The sequence below is a fragment of the Camelus dromedarius genome, unplaced genomic scaffold, assembly GCF_036321535.1.
Source record: "Camelus dromedarius isolate mCamDro1 unplaced genomic scaffold, mCamDro1.pat HAP1_SCAFFOLD_183, whole genome shotgun sequence".
NCBI classification, from domain to species: Eukaryota; Metazoa; Chordata; class Mammalia; order Artiodactyla; family Camelidae; genus Camelus; species Camelus dromedarius.
Window position 1 is genome coordinate 556,512 of NW_026989846.1, and position 12,596 is coordinate 569,107.

Genomic DNA, 12,596 nt, shown 5'->3' on the forward strand with positions numbered 1-12,596 from the left:
CACCTTCAACAGGTGAGTGTATGTCCACTTACAAGTGGAGGAATTACTGCAGTTTTTCTGAAACTTACTTACCACTATTCGATCTGATTTTTCTGTGCTAGGATTCAGTATACCCTGCTAAAAATTCTGGAGTCAGATCTTGAAACCCTGATGAAGAGGACTATTTATCTTATTTCTTTATATGATAGTATTTTACTTTCAAAATTCAGAGTTTTCAGTTCCTTGAGGAATTTTTTCGGGGGTTGGAGAATCAACTTTGCTATTACCATCTTTGTGACCTGTTGCTATATGCCTCTCACCTGTCTTCTGTCACTTGTGAGGCAGTTCCATTTGTGACCCTGTCCGGGTTGTTCATGTTATAAAAAATAAAGTCTATAAAAGTACAGTCCCTTTTACTCTGAAGACATTCCACAAGTACTACTTAAATCTGGGTGTGGTTTTTAGAAGACAGAATCATTAGAACATGTACTTGCAGGTTGCTAGTGCAAAACCCCCAAATCAATATTCTAGCTCAACATCTAAAATCTTTCTAATCTACCTTGGATTTATATGGACAAGTGAAGCAGTTTGCTAAGAACAGAAGACCAGGTTTACAATACAGGCTGGTGTAACTCAGCAGGTCCTCCCATGCTGAAGCTCTGCCAGAGGGAAGGGGCCGACCGGAGAGGGCGTGTCCTGCCCGCCCTGAGCTGACAGTTTGATGACAAAGATCTTCACCAGGTGAAGAACTGGGAGATTCTTCTAAGAAGAGTGGGTTTGAAAAGAGGCCTAAAACCGCGGGAGTGACACAATCCCATTTGTCTCAAGTAGGGGGGAGCAGCTGTGGGGCCACTTGGGAGACTCGTGAGTCCAGGTGGTCAGTGTTGGTGGCTTCCTCTTGAGTGGTGCGACGGTCAGTGAGTAAAAGCGAACAGATTGAAAGCATGTTTAGATTGTTAACAGGAAAGGATGAATGATGTCTGTGAATGTAGGATGGAGTAAGGCCCAGGTTTCTGTGTGCATTAATGAGGTAAATGATGGTCCCGCTGTGCTCTGAGGAGGGAAAGCTGCAGAGGGATTTCTGGGGGAAATCTGATGAGTTCAGCTGTAGGTAAAGTGAAAGGCTGTTAGATGTGTGGTCTGGGATCTCCGGTGAGAGCCAGTAATGAGTAGGGTGAGGGGAGAGGGGGGGAGAGAGACTTTCAAATCATTTTGTCTTGTGAACATACAAATAAGTGTGAGCAATGACACACTTTACACATCTATATTCTGGATTTAAAGCCCTGTAACATTTTGCTATATTGACTGCAGAGATTCTTATTTTTTTAATAGAAATAAAATAAATAGAAACAAAATAGTGGAGTTAATGAACATCTTAGAGTTGATGTGTGTCCTTGTATATATTTTGATACCTCATCTGTTTATAACCATAATCTACAAAAAGTTAACTTGCTTAGCATAAGAGTTAAACATAGGGACGTGAAACACACTGTTGGGGGTTGAAGCTGATCACCTTGGGCAAACTATGTCGCCTCTCTGTGCCTTAGTTGCATCTTCTGTGACTGCCCCCGGGCCCCTCATCACAGCTGATTTCCTAGACTAGATGTTGGGAGGGAGGCTGCTGAAGGGAGTAAGAAGAGGCAACTGCTAGGGATAATGAAGAGAGAGACAAAAACAGATTAAAGCCGATAAACTGAGTGCAAATACCCTCAAAAGAGAAAGAATCCCACAGTGTTTTGAGCCACTTAGCGTAAGGAAAACAAAATCACGTGAACCCAAAGCTCTTGAGAATGTGAGTATTGTGGGTAGGAGGGTGTCATCAGAAAACAGTTGAGAAAAGGCCTTTTGTTTTCCCTTGATGTTTCCAGTAAGGATGGGGAGCAGAAGCTAAAACCAACCGCTTCACAGTGGAAGCTGCTGTTTTGTGCAAAACTGACCAAAGGTTGGAAACCAGTCATCAGCGGTGCTGGCAAATGAAGAGACTTCTGGATTGGGTGGGACACTTGCTGTGACTTCCAGGTGAGCTGCTGGCTGGGGGCTGTGAGGTGGGCAGTAGGTTTGCAGGGTGACCAGGGCATAATCCCTGGCTTGAGACTGCTGGTCTGATTAGCAGACCTGGGCACCCGCAGTCCTAATGGGGCAGCTAGGGATGTGGCCTGGGACATCTGCCATGCTGAGGGCGAGAAGAGGTCTCCCCTGAGGGGGTGTCCCTGCGGAGAGTGGAAACATCCTCCTGCAGGGGAGGAAGAGCCTCTGAGCAGGGGGCCGGATGCACAGGCAAGACCAGCCTGAGCACGGAGGGTTTGGGGAGCTGGAATTCATACAGTGGCCCAAACAGCCTTGTTCCTGAGATACTGGAGGGAAAAGATGATGATAAAGGAGGGCTAGGGTCCGAAACTCTGTTGGGTTATGAGTGACAGGAAAGGACTAGACGGGCAGGCACGAGAGAACCCTGTGGGTGTCCCAGCTGGGGCGTCACACCAGAGGGAGGAGCAGAGTTATAGACTTTGCCACTTATTAGCTGTGTGACTTTGAGCAATATCACCCCACCTCTCTCTGTATGTATCTTCATCTGTAAAGTGACAGAGTGACAAGCTCGTGTCATCAGAAGGCTTAGTTTAGCTCTGATCCTCTGTGTCCAGTCCTGTCAGTGCTGCCCTGCAAGGTTCTGCAGCGGCTGCTCTTACTCTGAGATGGGAGAGCATAGATGGACATTGTAGCACCCGAGGGCAGGAAGGGGTTGCTTTAAAAGCAGACATATAGCTTCCTGCAGCTGCAGACCTGCAGTCAGTTTGATTGATGGTCGTGGAGAGGACTTTGGAGGCCTTAGCTTTGTCTTAAGACTTGTTTTCACTTGGGGACCAGATTTGCCTTTGCAGATTAATATTGAAAATTTGGGCTTCTAGCAAAGCTGTTTTCAGAGATGGGTATATACGTAACATATCATATAAATTAAAATGATTTATTTAACGTGTGGGACTTTGCAACTTTTGGGAACAGCTCTCTTCGCCTGGTCTCCACGGAGGACTCTAGGGGTCAGCAGAGCGTGCGGGAGGGCAAGCAGCCCGCAGTGCTTTTGCCGGCTCTTCTCCCCAGTAGGGCAGTCTGCTGAGTTGACTCTTCTCTGAGTTTGGTTGCCAGATGAGCAGACAGCAAAGTAATGAGTTCTGGTGGGATTGTATAATGACAGGAAGAAAGAGGAACCCGTAGATTTTTGAGACTAGAACACGCTTTTGGTTCCTGATCCAGTGTGTTCCATTACAGAATTGGTGAGTTTTGTCTATTCTGGGATTTGATTGAAAGAAACGTTCAGCCTAAAAGTTAAGAGTTATGTTTTATTTGGCGGGAGGACTCGAGCCGGGATGACAGCCTCTCAGATCACTCTGAGGGACTGCTCCCAAGAGGTAGTGGAGGAGCTAGGATATACAGGAGCTTTACAACAAAGACCAGGTAGTTGGAACAGTAAAACAGTGCTTGTTATCTAAAGAAAGCCAGGTATCTCAAGTTCAAGTATTTAGTGCTTTTCTATGTATGGGAAGAAGCAAACATTTTGGTAATCGAATTCATTCATTTTACAAGCACCTAGCTATCTAGGGCCAGTATCCTGTCGTTTCTTATTCTGAGTCAGCTCAGAGGGCACCACTGTGATTGGCTGAGAGGTTGGGCTGCAGGAATGTCCTCGCTGGGGAGTTGCAGCAGCCACTGATGACTTGGGTTCAGCATTCTTTGTTTATTGACATGGTTGCAGTATTTTCATTCACATTGTAGTACTTTCATTCACAGTACTACCCCTTGGTCCTAAATTCAACCAATATTTTGACAGACATTTCATGACCTATTTTGTCCCACGGTGCTAGGATGGCTCATTCCTAGTTCAGGTGAAGAATCTTCTGAGCTGTCATTCAAGGTGTTAGTTTTTCTATCAGGACCTGTTGATACTAAAAGTTCTCTGGATCACCTGTCTTACTAGTCTATTATGATCCAGGAAATGTTTAGCCTTCGTTGTGCATTCCCATACCTAGAATCACACTATTACAATTATTTTATGCAGGGTTATAAATTTTATCTATTTCTTCAAGATGTTTGCCACCATCAATCTTTTAGGCCTAGTTACACATTGGGAAATGTAACAGACAAGTTTATTATATAGACAGGATATAAGTAATTCAGCTAGTAACGTTAATAAAGTCATGAGTAAGAATTTAATATTCAAGAAGTTATATTTTTTGGTTAAAATATTGCTTGTGTTTCCGATTGAGTTTGAGTGATCTTATGAGAAATTTCATATTTATGGTCAGGGTCAGAGCAGGTATTAATTGGCCAGGTGAGGTCTCCCACCTTGTAAGATCAACAGTGGCCTAAACAGAACTATAATTTCCTTTTTAGAATAACGTTTCTGAGGGCTATCTAGTTTGTGCCTTGGAGTAGGGAAACCCACCAAGGTAACACAGAAGTACTAGACATAGGTAATTTACCGTAAACTTAACAATTGGAGTAGTTCATAATCAAAGGTAGGGGAAATTATCAAAGTAATTGGTATACAGGCCTGGTCCGGTGTCTTGGGTCAGCTGTCTTACCTCAGATGTCGTCTTCTTCTCGTCCTGTCCTGGGTAGCTTTTTCTCCATTTGGGCATTGTTTTAAGATGAGCAGTGCTCTATAGGTCAGGGCACTGTAGGGTCTGATTCTGATAGGAAATTAATTGGAAAGTCTGTTTCCTTCAGCTTTTGTGTGTATGGACTAGTTAAGAGTACCTGATAGAGGGTCCTTCCATTCAGCTTGGAGACAGTTCTTTAAGTCATGCCTGTTCCAGTATGTATAATCCCCTGGCTGCAGGTCTTGGGGCATTGGAACTTTACCCAAGGATAGATTACTGAGCTTCAGAAACAAACCTAGAGTATCCTTTTCATAATTCAATTAAACTTTACAGCAATGTGACATAACAGCAAGGAATGATCTGGGAAATGTCTTATTAAACATAGACCTCAATTAACAAAACTAGAATTAAATATCCACTAAAATATACTCCTTTTTCTCTCTAAAGTTACCCTCATTTTTCTCAAATATAGCCAAATCAAGATTAATTTGTTTACAAGTTAAGTCTGACTATTTGATCATATAGGCTTTTTTAAATTGGCTGTGTTGGAAGTTTTAATAAGGAGTCTCAGGGTAGAATGTTAATAAGGTTTCCAAAGGCCAGGAAAGCCACGTCAAGGGCTTGTCATGGGTTTCTGCCTTACAGATATAGGTAAATTCTTTTCTCTTTAAAATCCTTAAAATACCTTGAGATTCCTATATCTGTTAGGAGATAATCTTCCTAATTTGTCTGATAGAGCCACTGGGGACCTAATAGTTTTTAGTCTCTTGAGGGATCAGATAGAAAAGATAACTGTTCCAAGTCGGATTACATAGGTATAATTTATCAAATTTCTGTGAATCATAACTAGCTTAAGCAGAATAGTTTCCTTATGTCTGGGAAACAGGTTAAAAGCCAGTAGTATTTCAATCAAAATCAAAAAGTATAACCATATTCACCAGTTTACTGAGTCCCATGTAACTAATTCATTTAATCAGAGTTTTCATTAAACCTTTAAAATTTTTTACCCAATTTACTTCAGTGCTATAGTTTGAAATTTATTAGAAATCAGTAAATCTCCTTGAAGAGAAAGCATTTTTCAAACTCATTAGAAGAAAACAATTAACTGTCTATAAATGACAATAGATTTAAAAGCATGGTTAAAAACCACTACACTATAATCAATAAAGAAACCTGGTCACTACAACCAGAATTATGACTGGTAACATTTCAGATATACCAGAAATTTAGGGAGTCCATATAATTTCTAGAATATCTATATTAATAATACTTTCTCATACAGTATAACCTAGGAAGATTTATTATTCATTTGACAATACCATGTTATTTAACATGCAAAATGAAACTTACTAGTTTAAAATCTCTCTTTGGGATGTTTCAGGGGCCCTCTGTAGCATCCCAAACTTAACTGGAGATTAAAAGAACTTTAATTAGAAATTGATATTTGGGTAGCTTGTTAAAAGATTTGAGAACACGTGGTCAGATAAACGTATAGGTCACTGTAAACAAGTACTTATTCATTAACAAGAAAATACATCAAAGTAAAGGCAGAACAGTTCAGGTAAGTGGTATAAAAGCTTTACAATTTGTTACTGAAAGTGGATTAACATTTTAAGAAAATTTTGTCCTCTTAACAGTGAGAAAACCAAATCTATTCTTGTACCAGCTTGCCTCTAAGATTAATTTACTTTGCCCAAGTTGATTCTAAACTTAGCCAATTCCGACCACGTACAAAACTCTTTCCTCAGGGTTCCTCTTCCACAAGCCTTCCACAGCTTTCTATACTTATATTAGTGTGTCCCTTATTTTCTCTTCCATTCATAAGTAGCCAGCTTCAGGAGAAAGTCACTATTTTTTATTAACTAAATATAATTCCATTCTTATATCTTCCTTTACACGTTTATCTTACTTTCCTAGGATACTTAGATCATTGCCTTAATAATAGAGACTATTTCAGTGTGGCACCAACCATTTATTAATATTTCTAAACACCTTTAGTTTCTCTGTAAGAAGAAGTTAAATGTTAAGTAATTCATATTTCAATCTTATTTTATCTGAAAATGGCATAGCTATTTAATAAAATCCTATCATTTAAGTTAATTTAGCACAACTCTAGAATTTAAAGATAACAAATATTTAGAGAGTATCTTAACCATACATTTTAAAAATATATTTTAAAAATTTACCCAAAGCTCTCATCTCATTTGCATTTAATTTACTTCAAATTTTACTACACCACATTACTATTTTTTTTCTTGACAATTCTGCAACAGATATAACAGGATCTTATTTGACTTTCATTAAAACTAGGTACAGTAAAGGTATTGTACTTAATATTGATGACTTTAAAGATGTCTATATTAATTAGAACATACTTAAACTAAACAATACCAAGTGTTATCTTAATATTGAATATTTTCCAGTTCACGTGACGCTGAAAGTCAATTTGGTCAGTTTTTATTTTAAAAATACTTAATTTGTAAGCTCTTATTTTTTTTACGTCAATTAAGCAGAGATCTTTGACTTTGATTTTTTTTTCAGCTGTAGAAATATCTCATATCTATAATGTGTACGCAGGCTTATAAACAGACAAAAGCTAGAGATCTCATAGGTTCACTTTAAAACTTACTTATAAGATAGGTATAATAATAGTTGGAGTAAGCTGAATTTGCTTGCTCAAATCACTAAGGCTTACTATTTATGAAACCGACATTTAAGATTTCTTGACAAATGCTGAAGGACGTGTCAGAGTTATGAGTTCTAAAATGCCAAAAATTTCTTCGCCTTAAGTATTATCTCGTTGAGCTAATTAGGCTCAGTCCTAGGTCACTGTTTGCTGTATTTATATTTCTGATCTGCAAGACAAAGACAGAAGCTTCCAGTTCCCCAGAGAACTGCTCTGTCACGCAGGTCCAATTGTATCTCCTTAATTGGCTTTTTTGTATCAGTGAGAAGAGCTGTAAACAAAGAATTCCATGTTTTAAAACTTTAAGATTTACTTTAGCATGTCTTCCAAAGCTTGGATAAGGTATTTAGTGAGGTCTCTTTTCCTTGAGTTATAAGTTAAACCCAGGGTAAACCTCTTATTTTATTGTCTATTAGCCACTGAATATTAGTTTTTAATTTTACGTTATATTGGAAGGCTCACAAAACTCTATTGGTTTCCTTCACTTTGTTCAATTAATATTTTCTAAGGGACAGATATGTGCCCAGCCTTATAATACCAAGAAGGGGAAGCGTTTTTCCATTGAAATATATCTATCCCACAATATAATTAAGCAAAAGTTTTATATAAAGCCCATTTAATATACCAATTTTACAAACTTTTATCTCAATTTTATTAAATCTTGTACCTTTAATTTTTATATTTATTAGGTTTAATCAGTAATTCCTATTTCTAGAAGGAGTGTCAGAAGCTTTTTTTTTTTTTTTTTTTTTTTGTGCACTGTATCTAATTACATAGAAAAGTCTCTGGGATTCCCAAGTTTCAGCCAAAGAGCTTAGGCCCTTCTCAATTTTCAATTTGATTAATAGGTCTGTTGTCCCAATCATTGATCAAGTATTTCAGTCTATAAATATGTATTTTTTTTTAGCTCTATAAATACATATATTTTAAACTGTGCTAAAGCGGACTTGTTTGAACTTTAATGTTGGGGGGCAGTAGGTGATCTCTTTGGCCCTTTTTTTTTTTACTTTACATAGTGTAATATCAAAACCTTGTATCTAAATCCAAAAATGTCCATTTTATTTATCTCATTCAAAATAACCATATAAAAATATTTATCCATTTGGGATAAGCCCCTTATCTTTTTTTTTTTTGACATTTTTACAATCCTTTATCCAGTTATTCAGCATAATTAACATTAATTATTCTAAGTATTAATTAGCATCTTTAAAACCATTGATAGGAAAGGAAAAACACAAATGTAGGTTTTCAAACCATTTTTTTTAACTAATTTCTTAGGTTAACCATTAGATATATTTTTCTACCTTTAAACTTGATTTTAATAGGTACCAATAAAACGGCTGTTTATAATGAGAGCTCTTTCAACTTTCACCAATTTAAAAGTTTTCCCAAATTAAAGGATCCATCATATGGCCATCAATTTATATATATATATATATATAGTGATTTTAAACCAATAAGATGAAGAGGCTTTTCCACATGAGAGTGGGGGTGTTGCTTAAATAAAATTCAAAAGTTTACTTTCCAAAAGCTAAAAGCCTTTGTGGTCCAGGCTGATGCAACAACGGTTAAGATGGCAAAATATCTGAAAATTGGTACAATCAAAGGATTTTTGAGAATCCCAATTTATTTGCGTGGCCACAATATGTACACAATACTTGTACCTTTTGTATGACAGAGTCCAAGGTGTCGTTTAAAAAAAAAGAAACACATATATACATACATACACACACATAAAACACCCAGAGAAAGATAAAACATTTACATTTCAAGGACACAGGAAGAGAAATCCAAGTTCCCCCTAAATGGGATTTTGTTCTTATAAGTTCAGAATTCCAAAAAATATTTTATCAGGCCTGGTTAGTTACTTTCAGGGTGAGTTTTTTTTTTCTAATTCCTAATTAATGTTGTAAGTTTTGTACGTATATAAACCTGGCTAGTGTATTAGTTGGAGGCTGGCAATCTGTCATTTCTTTTTCTTTTCTGTTCTGTGTTTTTATTTTTTTTTTAATTTTTTTTGAAAGTTCTATTTCCCATTGTAAGTTCGGGTTCTCAGAATAAAATTGCTGGTAAGATTTCCCGCAGGGACAACACTATGACATGAAGTCTTTGCCTCTACCATTCCTGAAAGTTTCTCCATCACCCAAGAATGCTGTTACCAGCCAGGAGGAGGGTCCCATTTTTGGAGTTGAAAGGTTCCTCATAAGAGTTTTACTTTTATTCCGAAAAATTCAATGGAGGTAACCAAATCGAGGACAACATTAGACCAGCTTCTTACCTAACCACTTAGTCCTGAACCCAGTGTCTTTCAACTGGGACCCACTCAGGACGTTTTCACTGGGTGAGTATTTTCCTGGTATGTTTCCACCAGCCCCACTTCAGACGTCTCCTCAAGATGGGTGTTTCCTGTTATCTTTCAACCAGGCCCCACCCAGTATGTCTCCACTGGGTGGGTTATTCTCCCCCAGTATCTTTCAACTGGAGGGCCAGGTACCTGGATACACTGCCAAATAAAACTCAGGATCATCAACCAATATGGGAGATCCGAGAACTAGGAGAGACTCACCCAAATTCACCTGGATTCCCCAAGGAGGCAGATGGGCACAAAGTGCCAATGCTGGTACCAAGGCTCCGGTAACTCTGAGAGTTCAGCTGGAGAGAAGTCTGCTCTGGGTCCCTTCCTGGTGTCCAAAACTTTTGACTGAAATACATGTGCAGCCTAAAAGTTAAGAGTTATGTTTATTTGGCGGGAGGACTCGAGCCGGGATGACAGCCTCTCAGATCGCTCGGAGGGACTGTTCCCAAGAGGTTGAGGAGGAGCTAGGATATATAGGAGCTTTACAACAAAGACAAGGTTGTTGGAACAATAAAAGATTGCTTGTTATCTAAAGAAAGCCAGGTATCTCAAGTTCAAGAATTTAGTGCTTTTCCATGTGTGGGAGGAAGCAAACATTTTGACTCACTGAATTCATTCTTTAGACAAGCACCTAGCTATCTAGGGCAAGTATCCTGTCCTTTCTTATTCTGAGTCTGCTCAGAGGGCACCGTTGTGAGTGGCTGTAGAGGCTGGGCTGCAGGCCTGTCCTCGCTGGGGTGTGTTGGCAGCCACTGATGACTTGGTTTCAGCATTCTTTGTTTACTGACATGGTTGCAGTATTTTCATTCACACTGTAGTATTTTCGGTCACAGAAAGATTATGGATAATCTGCAAACTTGGAAAGCAACCGAGATGGAATTACTTCAGGTACCTTCTAATTTAATAAGCCGTGTGCAAACATAAACATGGAGGAAGCATACAAAAGGATTTGGTGGTGTAGGGAAGGTGTTCTGCACATTCCTTTTCTTTGTGGGCAGGGACGTAAGCCCACCTTTCTTTTCCGTAGTGGTTTCTGAGAACAGTTTATGGTAATTAATGAACATTGAGAAACGGTGGCAAACATTGCATTCAAGAGCTGGCCGGCTGCAAACTTGTGTATTGGACAGGTGGATTTCATAGGCAAGTGGTCAAGTGGATGGGAGAGAGATGGAGCCCAGGCCTGGGCCCAGATTCAGGTTTAAATTGCCATTTCCTCACCATGGGGCCTTGGACTAGAATGTAACCTCTCCTAACCTGTTGGTGAATCTGTGAAATGGGCATGAAAATATTGGTTTCTACCTGGGATTGTTGTAAGTTTTAAAGAGTATTATAGCACACATGAAGCACTTAACACACTGGCACTTAGCAGTGTTCACTGTGTGTGGACGTCCTGCTTCACGTGTGTCAGAGCCATAAAGGCAGCATTTGTCTGTTGAGGATGCACTGATAGCCCCTTGAATAGGTTGTGAATTTGGTGATTTCCTTTTATCTTGGTAAATCTGTGTGCCATGGGCAGTTATTTTCATGGACAGATGAGGAATCTCAGGGTAAAGAAGACTGTGTAATTTGCCCAAAGTCAGACCATAATTTTGGGTGCAGGGGCCTCAGTTCAGCATGGGCCCCTGGGCCTTCTGCCCTCTCCTTTCAGCACCTGAGCCAGATGTGTGCTCGGCTGTCTCCCAGCCCAGAATATCCAGCAGGGAGCAAGACATACCTGGCCCTGTGCTGCTTGAGCAAAACTCAGGGGTGGAGGCAGTTACAAAAAGGATAAACATAAAAACAGATGACTGCAAACTGTGATCATCTCTGAGAAGGAAAGGAACAGGCCTCGCCATGCAGCGCTGGGAGCTTACCCGTCGGGGCTGCTCTGGGGGTGTTCAACTCAGCTAAACAAGCTCTGCTGCTGCACCAAGGCAGGAAGGCAGGGCACGTGTGACCAGGTAGACTGGGCCTCGTTAGTCATACTCATTCCCCATTAAGCGGCAGCTGTCATGGGCACTTACCTAGTAAACAGATGTTGGCCATAATCATCACGCACTTTTCTTGGTAGTTTTATTGGCCCCACCTTTGAGATGAGGTCATTGAAGCTGGGGAGTTTGCTGCATGCCCGTAATCAGCTTGGAAATACCCCCACTGGTCTTTCAACCTAGACTGGTTTGGCTGTCATGCCCCAGCCCTGTAAATGGCATCGTGTAACTTCTCCCAAGTGGCCCAAATGACTGACATTGATTTTCTTAATTCGTAGGAAATGGTATGTGACAATAGGAGAAAAAGGTAGTAAGAAATTGTTTGGAAAACTAGAAAAAAATTGAATTCTTCTCCAGCTGGGGGAGCATACCCTGTGTTACTCACCCCACTCACTGCCTGGCACCTCCTCCCTGCTGACTCCCTGTTCAGAAGCCACTCTGAGCCTTTGAAGAACATTTTGCCTCATGACACTCTTGACTAGGACCTGCGACCTCTCTGTCCCTGGTTAACAGTCTATTCAAAGCCATTTAAATTTTATGCAGGCTTCTCTGCTCAGATGTAAGAATAGCCTCTTTAAACTTCTTGATGCAGCTCCTTAATGAAGATCTTGCAAAGGAAACCTAGCCAAAACCTGGGAGGTATGCACACAGTGACTGCAACCTCAGCACTTTGTGAAGTTCAGAATCAGAGGGGTGGGAGACTCAGGAAAGGCTTTTTAAGGTAGAAAAGGGAAAGTGAAAGGATGATGGCTGTGTGAGACTGAAACATCTTTGTCCCAGCCAGCAAGGCACCTCAGTTCACGATGGTGTGTGGAGAGTGCAGAGTTGTCACAAAGAAAGAACTGGTGGGATGGGAGGGAGGACAGTTAGGTTCTTTATTGGGGAAGGAAAATTTGGGCTGAGCACTTCCTGGTTGAACAAGAGGATTGTGACATGATGTGCTTGTATTTTGGAGAGAAGGGTTTTGTGGGGACAGGCCTAGAGAAAGCTCTCTGGATGGGGAGTCAGCACAA

At 40.1% G+C, this 12,596-nt stretch overlaps 1 long non-coding RNA gene across 2 annotated transcripts in view; it reads left to right on the plus strand.

Annotated features, from left to right (window-relative positions):
- The first annotated feature begins 1,472 nt into the window (after positions 1-1,472).
- LOC135320924 (uncharacterized) overlaps positions 1,473-12,596 on the plus strand; it is a 34,188-nt gene continuing 23,064 nt past the window's right edge. Inside the window, exon 1 of one of the 2 annotated variants that reach the window (XR_010380295.1) lies at positions 1,473-1,998. This is a non-coding gene — a long non-coding RNA (uncharacterized LOC135320924). The remainder of the gene's footprint in view (positions 1,999-12,596) is intronic. The other variant, XR_010380294.1, reaches the window with a different exon arrangement.